The following is a 14,532-nucleotide window of genomic DNA, read 5'->3' as shown; positions in this document are numbered from 1 at the left end:
AATTTCTACACAATTTCTTATAGCCTTTTATAATCGATGGCGAAAAAGCAACAGCCAGGCGATAAAGTGTAAAGCCCGGCTATAGGAACTGTAGCCCGGCTGCATAATTTTTTATCGCTTCGTATAGCCCGGCCGTATGATTTTCTCCGCATTCTACAGCCAGCTATATGATTTTCTGTAGCCCTTTAGCCGGCTATAAGAATTCCTATGGTATTTTGAAACGCAGCTCTTATCGCCAATTTTTACCAGGGTTTTTATGCGTATCGATCAAAATGTGCTCCATTTTTGCGCACACCCTCCGAAGTTGTGTGCTCACGCTATCCTTGCTAAACGGACCTAGAGACGCGTAGGAAAGATGAGGTGTGCTCGTGGTGAGCTGCATAGGAAACAATGTAAAAGTGGGCGAGATTCCTTCTGAGGAAATGGAAAAGCGGGATTTTACATTGAATTAAACGGAACTAGGCGCCAAATGTATGCTAACTCATGAGCCGTAGACATGTGAAAAGAGCGTTGTGGACCGCGTAGCCGCGTAGCTCCTCGAGATCGCTCTCGTCGTCGCCGCTGACGTCACTGGCGCTTTATAATTTCCATTTACTCTTACGCCCCGAGAACTAACGAGCGCATCCCCTCTTTCCGACCCGACTCTGGTTCCGTCCAGCAGAAATACGTCCAATGGCGTAGGCATCTCTGAACTTAGCACAATTTACGGGGCGAGAGCCGAGAGCAAGAGTCGAGTAGAAAAGTTGGATGGGGGAAAACGCGTGATACAACGATTTCGACTTCTAAGTAGGTAAAATTGCATAACCACGAAATGAAGGAGAACGTGAACTCTTTTCGGCTGACTCAGAGACTTCAAGGCGTGAGTAGAAAAGTTGCATGGAGCGAAAGACTTGATTTCCACAAGTGACGTGACTTGAAATAAGAAGACAAAATTGCATTTCCGCGGAATGAAGGAGGACATGGTGTTCTAAGTCATCCCAACAAATCGCATCGTATCACCGAACTTATGAGGCTAAAAGAAAACATGAAAGAAGTTCGGTTGTGTGAACCGAACGTCTGGTCACAGGGATCAACAAATCTGTTTCATTCCAAAGAGCGAACACTCAACGCACTGATTTTTAGGAACACTTATGACAAGGATGTTCATATTTAGTTTGCAAAACTGGTAGAAAAAAGTTCAATTTTTGAGAATTTTATACTGCGTAAGTGTTAATTTTTTAGAAAATTAATGCGACCACGTTTAATTTTTGGTAAATTACTGCAAACACGCTAATTCTTGGTGAAAATTATTATAAGCTGACCCCTTGGTTGCTCGAAACAGCGTATGCCGAAGAACTTTCTGTATCCCGGTTTAGGTAATGATAATATGTGAAATAATGTGAATTTATTTCAGAGCAACTTATTTTTTTCTTCCTAATTCACGCAATGAAAATTATCATAACGCTCGGTAGACACTAGACGGCGTGGAGCGTAGACCGGGAGTCAGAAAGCCAAAAACATCGAATCAGAGACGAATTATTGTTGAACTGTCAAACCAGGCTCAGGCTACATTTCCGCTCCTCGGAATTTGATAGCCAGCGCCAGGAGTACAGTACTGGCTACTAGGTTCCCTTCAAGCAGGCTGATTGAGCTTAGGTATTATTCGCAAAATTGGTGTAATTTACCACCGGAGCGGAGCACGGTGTTCGGTTTCAATTTATTTACATAAAATTTAAAAATATGTAAAAATTGGGACGAATAAGCAATTTCCACCTTATTAGAGAGGGTCAGCAGATTATTTACGAAAGAGGGAAAAAAACATAGGAAGATCTGAGTCTTAACATTAAACGTTTAGACGGAGGGTGAATTAAAAAAAAAAATAAAAATTTTCGCGGAGGGAGGGCATTTTCGGATGATGGAGGTTTCTTTATCGCAAGAAAAATATATCCCAACCTATTCTTCTTTCTTTCATTCCAATACTTCCTCCTCTTGAACGTGAAAATAAAAAGTGCCTGATTTTGATAAAAATTAAAGCTGAAGATGTTTATGTCATCTTCAAAATACGGAGTCAAGTCAAATAATGGAGAGGAAATATTGAGGATTCTACACTGGGAACAAGGTTGGCCTAGGCGTTGCTACGGGCGGGTGATAGAGAACATCCTTATCTCGCTGGGAGCATTGTCACTTCAACAGGCCCCACCTCAATCCCACCAAATATCTCACCTGTGACACTTTTTGACTCTTTTCCCTACGACGAAGAGCCTTGGTCACGCGAGGCTGCCACGTAGGAAGCTTTAAAAGAGCGAGAAAAAGAGAGAGGGAGAAAAGAAGGGTCGTTCATGAAATAGGTACCGCTCAAGGGGAGTCTGAGCCTGCGTTAAAAAAAGCGGGATCATTCAGAGCTGCCTGCTGCGTTATGTAATCCTAAAATGGGCGCGTAGCGTAGATTTTTCGAAAATCCATGATGAAAAATCGATGCGAAGTGGCAATTTTCAATCCAAAATTCATCAAAGAACGCTGATGTGAGGGGTCGAAAACAGCGTTACGCAATTTTTTAGGGGGGTTGCAGGCCTACTTTGCGGGTGCGTTACAAAGGGGAAACGAGAGTTAAATCCTATTTTTACGTATTTTATGTACAGCCCCAAGCATTTCTGGATCGCCAGCCACTAAGAAAAATTGCCGGCAGGAGCTTTAAAAAAACGTGTTACGAACTACGCAGCTTGCGCGTCAAGAAGGGGATTTCAGACTTTTTTTTCAGACAGTCATTCCGTGCGATTTTACTTACAACAAGTCTAGTTGTATCTCTTGCTTGCAACAAACCCATATCCAGCTATCAAAAATTAGATTCCGTAAATATAGGCATTCTATCCGTGCTGTACGAGACGAAAATCTCATTAAAAATTATTTTCACTCGCGTTTCAGGACACATATTTGATTTGACAATTGGTTACTGTTTACATGCGCTCTTCGACGTATCCGTTATCGTTGGAGATAAATGCTACCGAAATGGGGAAGTAATAATCGAAGAACAAACAAATACGCTATCAAGTTTTTCAGTTGAAACGAAGCTGACTTCATACTTCGTCGCTCTTTTGACATCGTTTTAAGAAATGAGCCATGCCGTCCTATTCGGCGAGCTTGATTTGGTCAAACGATTTGATTCTCGGCAACAATACAAATCCCCAACTTCAGGAAAGAAAGAACACTCGATGAAATTATCAGGTTCTAAAATTGTAGGCTCGTTCGATAGTTTTAATGAGCGGAACCACTCGTGTAGAATTTTTGTTTCAATTCTAATTTTTCCAACTACCTGGAGTTGCGGTACTCCAAAATTGATTGAAAATTTCCAAATCATCCAAAAAATTGGGGTAGCCCTCAACACTTTTTTCCGTGTACGCTGTTGAATTTCATTCGAGGTTAGCAAAAATTGTCTTTTTCATGATGCTACTATCGCGGCGCCCTTAATCCTCCCATGATCTCAATGTTATCCTCAGATAGGGCCTCGCTAATGAAAGGATTTCATTTAGGATCACGAATACTGCCGTGCAACGCAAAAACGCCGTGAACGTCATTTAACATTTTTCTGGAAACAACGTATAATAGCAGAAAAACTTGCGTGCCTTGGGATAATGTTTTTACAGAATACTTTCGGAAAGACTATGAAGAACTCAACTTGAAAATGTGAGGTGCATGGGCAAAACAGTTTTTATGTTATAAGGCGTTAGGTTCCAAAAAACGAGGAAAAATCTTGATGGATTTACGGCGTTCCTGCTCAGCATAACAGAATATAGGGACGGGCGTTAAAGCCTTGGAAAGCCAACGGGCAAGGGCCAAGGGTCGAGGCCGAGGGGTTCGCGGACAATGAGTGGGATACGGATTGGCATGGATGGTGTTTTGACGGGTGCGAGGTGGTTGATGAAAAGTTTCCGGTGCCGATGAATTCGATGGATTAGCGGCGGCAGATCAATTGACGCACGCGTGGTCCACGGGTGCCCCCGGGGGAGGAGGGAGGGGGGGGGCGAGGCGCCACCCGCGCCCCCACCCCCGCTACCACCACGACGCACTCAACACCCAATTGACACCGGATTAAAGCGCTCCCGGCTTCGACTTCTGCGCTCTCAGTGGGTCATCCTCGACCACTGCTGCCGAATCGGACCCATTCATAAAGTATGTGGATCATCAGCTTCGGCGCAAAGCATTCCGCGAGTTCAAGATAGAGTACCTATATAGCGAGAGTATGGACGGATCGCTTCATGGAGGGCTTAGGGCCCAAAAACGCAGCCACCCTTCTAACCAACTTCTAACGCACAAAATTTCACTGCCAGTCTGCAGATTCCAATTCTAACCAAGATGGCTAAGAATGTACATAAATGCGAGCGTTCTTCCGCAAAAAAGAGTAAATTTATACAAAAACTAAGTCAAATACGTGCTTTATAAACGATGGTTCGTAACAATTGTATTAGTAAAGCGCTCTGGATAATTGAAATCCATAGGTTGGCTGCATTTCTGGGCCCTAACTTTATTCGCGGAGACATCGGTGAAGGCCTGATGGATTTTCGGAGTTTCACATCTGTCTATACTCTCGCTATACAGGTACTCTAGTTCAAGATACACAACACATTTTAGATATGGGAGCTTTCATAAAGTAAGTGACCAACTTTGCCGGTCTCCTCCCTTGTAGCGCTTCGTAACGCAACCCTAAAGCCCCCTCCTGAATAATTGTTACGTAACGCATGATGGACACCCCCCCCCCCCCCTTAAGATAACAAAATTGGTGGAAAACGGCGCTGAATGTGTACCCGGTAAGAAACAGTAACCAAAATATTGTGTTAGTATGGGAGGCAAAACCAGGGTGGCATGAAATGTAAGAAAGAAATGAGGGATTGGACATTTCAGCGAAATATTTCATGAAATTCCACGAGGCTGTGAAATATTTCATATTTTACAGGGGCTAGAGTATGGAACCCGCATTCAAAGCACACATAAATAGAAGAAATTCACATTTTTTACGTTTTGCGAAACATGAAAAGGAACCGGTATTTTTCAATGTATTCCATAAATTTCTGAAATTTCATACTTTACTTTCCATGAAATTTCGCCACCCTGGGTAGAACACAAGGTAAGACAAGCTGTTGGTTCATTTTTGGTGTTAGTTATCCCTGTGTCAAACAGTAATCCATGAAATTTCGCCCTGGGCAAAACACAAGGTAAGACAAGCTGTTGGTTCATTTTTGGTGTTAGTTATCCCTGTGTCAAACAGTGAACCCCACTTTAACCGTTTACTACCGTTTATGAAGTGGGAAGCCTAAAAAAATATTTAAAACGAAGATGGTGAAGTTAGGAGTGTAATTCAGACTTTTGTTGAACGCTCGTCTTGATTTTTGAGCCATTTTCTACAAGAAATATGTTCTTTTTTGGCTCTAGCTGACGTTTGCAACAGGCCCATTGGGCAATTGGGCATGAACACTTAGCGTCAGTATGGATCTCATTATTTTTCACTGATCTAATCTAAAATCATCAAAACACGATTAAGTCAGTGACTTAGCGCTGGAATGGCGGTCTTAGAGAAACACGAGCATACGGTGGCGCAGATGCTGCGTTCGTGGTCGCTCGGGAGGGCACACGTCGCTTGGCTTGGAGTCGTCGCACAGTGGATCGAATCAATGAGACAGGCCAGACATGAAATTTTTTACTGAAACTGCAAATTTTTATGTTTATTTCGTCACATTTTAAACATTGGGGGACGTTAAGAGAAGAAAATTTCACGAGGAAACCAAAGGAACTACTTATAGAACCTCAACGTTTTGTATAGGCAAAGTTATAAGTAGAGTCCCTTTATACTGAGAGTCAAGACAATGTGAATCCATTTCTGATTGGTTATCGTATTTTAGGCCTCCTTAGTGTCACAAACGGGAATAAAGATTACATTTTCACCAATTGCAAAGATTATAAGCTGGAATGGACTGAGGAATTACAGGTTCGATAAGGAACAAACGGAATGTAGTAGTAGTAGTAGTAGTAGTAGTAAAATAATTTTATTTTGGAGCGGTGCTTTAGCATCTAAGGCCATTTACATCTCTAAAGAGGAGAGAGGGAACAGAGAAAGGAATTTGAGAAACGGGTGCCTAACCGGGGCCCCGAAAAAAGAAAATAAGGGGGCGGGTAGAGTCCCTTTATACTGAGAGTCAAGACAATGCGAATCCATTTCTGATTGGTTAACCGGATTTTAGGCCTTCACAGTGTCACAAACGGGAATAAAGATTACATTTTCACCAATTGCAAAGATTATAATCTGGAATGGACCGAGGAATTTCAGGTTCGACAAGGAACAAACGGAATGAGAGAAGGAACGGAGAAAGGAATTTAAGAATGAGCCGATCAAAGATTACGAAAAACGTTCAATTTGTGTAATCATTATTCCCGTTTGTGACTCCATGAGAGGGTGTTGTCTTGACCAGAGACAAGAGACCCTCCACTAGTATTTTGGCCATGGTGGAAGCTTTTACTTTCGGGACTTCAGCATTCTACTGTTGACTTACCTACATGGTTGATGTTCAACAACGTGTTGGCAGTTTCGTTTTGCAAACAAGCCGAAAATGGCCGACGTTTGGGAAAGTTGTTTGGCTCATGACGTCATCCGAAGCTCATCATCGACCATGTAGGTAAGTCAACAGCCGAAACTAGCGTGATGACTGTTGCTCCCTAATAATTGTCCATAAGGAATTGTTGAAACCCCAAAAGTAGAAGCTTCCACCTGTCGCTAGGAGGCCAGTGGAGGGTCTCTTGTCTCTGGTCTTGACTCTCAGTATAAAGGGACTCTAGATCCGTTGTGCGTCGAGCGGCGTCGCGGCGCTGGATGGAGCCAGCTCGGCGGAGCCCCTCGGGGCGTCGGGGCTTGCGCCTTTTTGGGCGACTCCCAAGGTTCCCGGGCGAATCGGCGGGCGCGGATCCCGTGTTTTCTGCCATCCTCGCGAGTAAACAACTGTGTTGACCGAGTTCGACTCCGCCGACCGCGCCGCGGTCGCCGCCGTTGCGAGTGGATGCTCGCGGAATAATGATCCGCGGAAAAAAACGCTCCCGAGCCCAAATTCGGATTCGGGTCTTGTTTGTGTTTTGCTCGTGCCCTCGCCCTCGCCCTCGGCCATCGTAAACAACGCGCCCGGTACCGGCTCGAAGATTCCTGCAGGGTGTCTATTGAACCAGGCTGGCCAAAATCAGTACTTTTACAGTACTTTTTCAGTACATTCCCATGAAATTCAGTACCTCCTCGGCGGAAAAATTCAGTACTTTTTAAATACCTCCAATTGACGAAATTCGAAACAGACCAACAATTTGAATTTCTTGCTCAAATTGCGACAAAAATGGAAAAAATGAACCGAAATTTCGGACCTTCTTGCGGAATTTCCGCACTTTCTCAGTGCTTCCGCACCGCCCTTAAAAAATCAGTACTATTTCCGGACACCTCCAAGATCCCTGGATTCCCTTGTCGTCGTTTCCCTCACGTAAGAGCGTAACTATATTTTCAACGTTGCCAAATTGCCCCCCCCCCCCCCCCCGCATATTGCATTTTTACCCGGAGAGTCTCAGGCGATGCTGGCTGAAAATTTCACTGATTTTCTTTTGAACTCATGTTGAAAAAAGAGAAAAATCTTACACAGAAATGGACCACTAGACAAGGTACGAATTTAAGCGATCTGATATCTGTTTCTTAACCAGAATTTCACGTAGAAAACGATTCACACAACGAAAATTACGGAAACCAACTCCTAACGAAGATATTGACGTTTTTATTTCACATTGGTTGCGAGGAATTTGAACTGCCCGCTCACAAGAAACTCAAAACTCTACGTGAGTCAAATCGCGCACTACAACGGTTTCAGCAAGCTCCTTAATCGAGCAATGTTCGTTTCCCACCATGTGTTGTTCAAACTATTAGCAATTTGCTATAGCTGAGCCAAAGCGTCAAGATTGAGGTTGCCAGATTTGTATATCGCAGAGACTGTCATGATAACGTTTTGCGCGCGATGTGAATCACGTAGAGCATTGAGTTTTCATGAGTAGGTGGTTTGAATTCACGCGTCAAGAATCATTAAATATCTTCGTAAGGAGTTAATTTCGGTAATTTTCGTTGTGTGCATCGTGTTTTACGTGAAATTTTGGTTAAGAAGCATGTAACAGAATGCTGAAATTCGTACCTTATCTAGTGGTCCATTGCACCGGTGCATTCTTGTAAAAAATGGAATTCTTAGAGTCGATTTTACAACCTTACATTTCTGCAATTTTTGCAGAATGGAGTTACGTTCTTTCGTACGAGAAACGATGGTACACATGGAAAAAAACACTTCGTGCACGAGACCCGAAGCTCAGGTCATATGCTGCTGTGCTAAGGAAAAACGTCGTAGGAGCCTTCAGGCATTGCCCAATTTTCTTTAGTAAGTCACGAATTTTTGGCAAAATTTTTAAACATTTTTCTCACACACTTTCGGATAATTTTGTTCGCAATTTTACCTAAAGTTCCTGAAAACTTCAAGGAAAAATACCCATAGCTTTCCTCCAAAATCAACATTTTATCGAAGGAAGTATGCGGCAACTGCTCTCGAATGTTTAAACGGCATTTTTCCTTAGCACGGCAGTATGGATCTCTGAAGTTTTCGGACCGGTTCATCTGAAAATTGTAGTTGGTAGTTTGTCGATTTTAGTTTGAATTGCGAAATTTAGTCCAATTCACCTGCGAAAACGGAGCTTTCAAATTGCCAGCGCGAGACGAGGTGAGGCGAGGCGACGACTCGGCGCGGATGCCCAGACCGAGCGATCATTCGTGTAAGAAAGTTCAAAGAGGCCAATTTACAAAACGTCGCTTAGCTGACATAAGGGCGTATCTACACATTGGGATGAGCCCGAAAAAGCATTAAAATGTATGGAAAACAGGGTTCATTGTAGAGTGTAGTTACGCCCTTATGTCACGTAGGCGACGAAAACATCTCTTCATCTCTACAAAGAGGAGGCGGGATCTCTCCACCCCGTTCCCGCCCTCCGTCGAACCTCATTCGATCCGCGACGTGCGACAGGTATGATGAATGGCTGGCGCGGGTTGCCGACTCTCCAGTCTCCAGGCGCACTTTCCCCCCCATCTTTGGCGTTGCTACCCAGCAAGATTTTTGCATTTTGGTTTGCTTTGGGATAATTTTCTACCGGTTGAATCTACCGGAATGATTCGGTTAAATAAACGCATCTTTCGTTGAATCAACTGAAACCTGAGGTAACTCCAGACATAAGGGGTTTCAGTCCTTTCTCTTGTTGTTATGAGAACATATCTTCTGGAAGCGATCAGCTCAGATAACCTTTTAATGACGCTCCTTCCCCCATTTTCCGTAATGATAGAAAATTATTTTTTATTATTTAATATATTGAATATTATTTGCGGCCTTAGTCCCGTTTTAAGTTGTTTCTTTATTATTCGTAATATATAACTATTTGGAAGACAGAAAAAAGTATCTGAGGCTAATACTATTTGTAAAGCCCTGGATTTAGTAAAGACCACAGAGTTTCAAAATTGCAAGCTTTTCAAGGTTAACACCGCCGATTTCTTCCTTTAATCAACTTGGCTTCGGCTTCGGATGGGTGCATAAGTCTGGGGCTTATCTGATGCGGTGCGCGCTTCATCGTGGCGCATCGAGTGGCAATAATTGAAACGGCAATTGATGACGGCCCCCTGTCCCTTGGCCGGGGAGTGGTAATAATTGACCCAATTAAAAATGGCGTTGGTGATCAGTGATCGGGCCTCCACCATCAAGATAAATCGGCTGTCGACTCATCGATCGATTTTTCGGCCGGGTCCATGCGGACCGAAATGTGAGGGTCGATACATTTCTCCGGAAAATCGATCGATCGAAGAGAATCGATATTAGATACACCTACGCTTTGGTGGGAGCGATCGGCAAGAAGTATGGATCGAAATCGAATTAAGAATCGAGAGTCTCGGCATAATATACGTCGTGCCGAGGAATGATGGAAATTATTGATATTTCCTTTTCGTAGATTACGATGGAACGGGCAAGAAGCCTGCATTAGTGTCCCGCTGATTTGTAAGGCAACAACAAGGCCCATCAAAAATTTCGTGGATAATTTCAGATCCTATAAATATTTTAAAACTTTCAAAAACTTTTTAAAGAAATCAGATGAGCTGAAACTCATTAGAATATCTCATTTTGCCAAGATAAACATGTTTAGAAGGGGATATCTGACCACGTAAAAACTGGACTGCATTTTGAAAAACAGAACTACCATTATGTATGACTCGGTGACTTAAATGGATTTCGTTTTGCAATACGGAACCACTATCTCTGGCTCCTCTATAAAAGCACTTTTCTGCATAGGGAAACCAATGGCATATATGTTGTCTCTAAAATGAGCCTGAAATAAAGGTTCCTTGTTACAAAATAAGGTCTATATCATAAGATATGTGTATGCCTTCAGTTTCCCTATATAGATTACTCCTTTAATAGATGAGCCAGAAATAGTAAAATTTAAGGTAAAATGCGGTCCAATTCTCATGCAACGAAAAATGGACAAGGTTTGCAATACGAAACAACTATGATCGTAGAACTTCTATATCTAAAAATAATTGACTAGAGGCAGATGAATAAACGACAACTGCACGGTAATTTCTCGTTTAGTTGACACTTCTTTCTGAGCAGATGAAACTTGTTTAGATTTTCAGATTTTCTTGCAAGATGAAAGAAGCTGCACACTTTTAGCAGCATTGCGATGGCAGTATACTTCTTACTGAAAAATGCATTATGATTGTCATTGATTTCCCACTGGAGCATTAAGCCCATCATGGTGCGATACTAAAAATGGCAGGAGCAAGGCAATAGTGGAGGCAATCCACACTTGAATACATAAGTAATTATGTAATTTATGCTTTACGTAACCGACAGATCAACTTTCATAATGCTTTTGAAATGCTCTTCGTGCTTTTCATCATCGAAGCATCTACAAAAAGTTCATTCAAGGAAGGATTAGATGCATGTCTTCATGAACGAAACTTTGCAATTCCATATTCCTAATTTTCGGCAGGTAGTTCCAGGGTTTTGTTTCCTTTATTAAATTACTCATTATATACTAATAAACGCACACGATTTCCTTAAAAACCCATCAGGTGTTTCTTGTATTGTTCCTATTAATAGGCTGCTTTTGAAAATGCCATCGCGGTGGCAGAATTTGAGTAAAACATGATATGAAAGGGCATTTTTACCGAAAAACCTGAATTTGCGGTCAGATCTTTAAACTTGGAAATTCAAGATAGTTGATTTATCTGACGGTAAAGTACGCATTTTTAACACCTCATGTTGGTTTCCATCTTGTTCCTTTTGAAAATGAACGTTTTCACTCTAAAAACATCGAGGTATCTGCGGTAGATTCCCGAAGACCGATATAGATTAAGTCTTGTTTTCCTTAAATGCGTTCTGATCATCGAGATGTGCACATATTATAGCGGGATTTGGAATCGGTTTGAAACTTGGGATTACGTGTGCTTCACGAATGGGCAATTCGACGACGGCACGATGTGACAAGCGCGTAATTACGGGGACGTAGACAGGACATGAGAAACATAAAGCCAGACTCCGTGGCGGACAAAAAAAGCCCAAGTTCCTTTAGTCCTCGACGAGACATCAGACGACGAGCTGAGAAAAAACCCACCTATTACCACGTAAAGGTATTAATAGGCACATTATTTCGCGAGGTAGAGACGATGTAGGAGACGTGTAGCAGACACCGCATCGCTTCGGCAGAAAGCGATGAAGCATGCCGCCTCGTTTAGTCAAAAAAAAAAAAAAACCGCAAGGGATTTCAGCTGTTTTGGATTCGTTAGATACACGTCGTCGTGAGCTAAAAATTGAGGAATGAGACACTAAACAGGACAATGAGTTGAACAAATCGTTTTCGGGTAAAATACCAATGAAACTGGCAAGAGTTTCTTGTGAGGCGGTGGGGGGTTGTTCATTTCTTATCTGATGTCTATGACGAGGAAGAAGGTTCCGAAAAAAAAAACTGTCGTAACTTTTTTTCTGATTTCAGTTTTTTGGGAGACTAAGAGGGGGCTGCGATTTTCCGGATAGCTGGTGGTACTCATGGGGCCTACTTCGAAAAATGTAGGGTCGGTCCATGGTAAGGTCAACCTGAGGGTCTAAAATTGAAATACAGTGAAACTTCTTTTTGAATACATTTTTGAACGGCAAATAACTTCTAGTTTCCGAAAATATACGGGTTTCGCGATTTTTCTTGTTTATTTTGTGTGTTTTTGTTTGTTTTATGACTTGGTGCTGTACAGTGTATTTTAGGTCTGGAAAAGGTGTAAGTTGGCAGCACTTTTTTACTGTTCCTGGCTCACAACTATTTGAAGTTATGTTTTGATCTCACAAAAAACATGACAACAAATACGTGCTCGCAAAAGTTGGATTTCTAAAAGTAAGTACTTACGAGTTTTACTACTTTGAAGTTGGGTTCATCAAATGTCCGGCCCGTTACGCAAAAAGATGGTTTTCTTTTATTTGTTTGCTTATTTTTGCATATTTAAATGCGAATTTTTGGATTCACTTTGTTCTGATAACTCAGGTTCTCCTCAATTTTTTTTTCAATTTTTATACCTTGTGAGATGTTGAAAACAACATACTTAAAATGTGTCCGTCCCGTTACGTAACGGGCCGGACAAGTATTGAACTTCGCTATTTATGGGCACAGTGGGTTCTAATTTTCAGGATTGTGAAAGGGCTGTATTAGAAACATCAGAAGAACCTTATTAGACCTAGGAGGTACTTAAAAACCTCAAAATGTTCACTTTCTTGGATTTTAAAGCAATTTTGTTGTTTCAGGTTTTAAAAAATGGACATTTTTGCAAACCGGATGCAGAAGCACCGCAGAAAATTGAAAGAGGACCCAGCTGCCTATAAAGCCCACCTGGCTAAAGAAAGGCTGAGAGACAAGATTAGGAAACAGCGAAGAAGAGAATATTTAAAAAATCATCCATCAGATGCGGAGGCTGTTAAGAAGAAAGATGCAGAACGGAAGCGCCGCAAAAGAGCAGAACAGAAAATTTTTTTTCATTTTTTTTTTGTTTTTTATTGCCTTAAATGCAATTCTTTTTTTTAGTTATTTGTCTACTACGTTTAAGATAAAATTTCAACCTCTGTTCACAATTTTCACTATTTATATTGACAATTTTATTCAAGCGACAACCACTAAAAAGTTTTAAAACTTTTGAATCCACCGTTTACGTTTCGAAACAAAATTTAAAAACACTCAAGTTTTTCTGTTCCGCCCACTCCATTTATTCCTATATTTGTTTAGACATAGTATAACTTCTCATTTATTTGATACTCACACCGTGCCATTGAAGTATTACTATTATTATTATTATTTTTGGTACTAGTTACTATTTATTTTTCCTCGAGCTTTTGTTTCTTTATTATTATTTTCTTTGATGTTTCTGCCAGTAAAACATTAATAAAGTTCAAATTTTGATTTAAAAGAAATCTTAACTGTTTTAAAATCATTTTCATATCCTAATAAGTAATAAAATTTATGTGCAGGTGGATGGGGAGCTGGAACTGTTATCAAAGAAACTCGGAGAAAAGAAAGCGTTCGGCTTCCAGGGGATAAAGAGTTCATTTTATTTTGCTTTATATATTTAAAAACAAAAAAAGAATAACTACTAAGTAAAGGAAAAAAGTAGGTTCTGACTCCTATAATGATAGCGTTCAAAATTTAAGTAACTGCATTAATGAACTGTCGCTCTTAAGCGAGTAACAGTTCAAGTTATTGATTTAAGAGAAAAGTGTCCGACCCGTTACGAGTGTTATTTTGACTATTATGCTCATAATTTTGTTTCCAAGTTAACAAAATCGTATTAATAACTAAAGGATTGAGTGTTGTGGGTTGAAAATTAATCAAAATAATTGAAATTTCGGGAAAAGAGTAAAAAATCAATAGGTATGTAGAATTTGCTACTACTTCTACAAGCTGCAAAAAATAAAAATCAACAAAAAATTGCATTTTATCTATCTAAATTAATCAGTCAGAACCTTAAATTAATGCATAGAAAAAATTGGACCAATGTATGATCATATACAGATGACTTTCAGCCGTAAAACCATGTGTCAGTCGTACTCTGTCCGGCCCGTTACAAATGCTGTCCGTCCCGTTACGCAGATTTTTCAATTTTTTTTATGCTTAATTCAATACTTATGAAAATTAGTTTAAATAGCATAGTACCTTGAACCCTTGAGGACTATATACATTTTTTGTGGATTTTTTACATGGTAAAATTCGCTGAGTTATTCAATTTTCTCAAGGGAGTCAAAACTCACTTCCAAAAACTGTCCGTCCCGTTACGGCTCTATTTTTGGTATAACTCCCTTAAAAATTAAAACAAAAAAGTAAGTTCGTACACTTTTGGAAATAACACACTGAGCTCTATCTACTGGTACAATTTATTTTAAATTTAGGTGATTTTAAATTCATTTCTTTATTACTCAAAGGCGTGCGGTTGTC

At 40.9% G+C, this 14,532-nt stretch overlaps 1 protein-coding gene and 1 long non-coding RNA gene across 7 annotated transcripts in view; one reads left to right on the top strand and one right to left on the bottom strand.

Annotated features, from left to right (window-relative positions):
- The window catches only part of how (protein held out wings), a 133,797-nt gene that overhangs the window by 46,731 nt on the left and 72,534 nt on the right, over positions 1-14,532 (bottom strand). The gene's annotated exons all lie outside the window — the stretch shown is intronic.
- Positions 12,133-13,590, top strand: LOC109035574 (uncharacterized). The gene is made up of 2 exons (XR_011900806.1): positions 12,133-12,450; positions 12,855-13,590. It is a non-coding gene; the product is annotated as an uncharacterized lncRNA (long non-coding RNA).

The sequence above is a fragment of the Bemisia tabaci genome, chromosome 1 (genome assembly GCF_918797505.1).
Source record: "Bemisia tabaci chromosome 1, PGI_BMITA_v3".
Taxonomy (NCBI): Eukaryota; Metazoa; Arthropoda; class Insecta; order Hemiptera; family Aleyrodidae; genus Bemisia; species Bemisia tabaci.
This window is presented reverse-complemented; position numbering and strand designations above follow the sequence as displayed.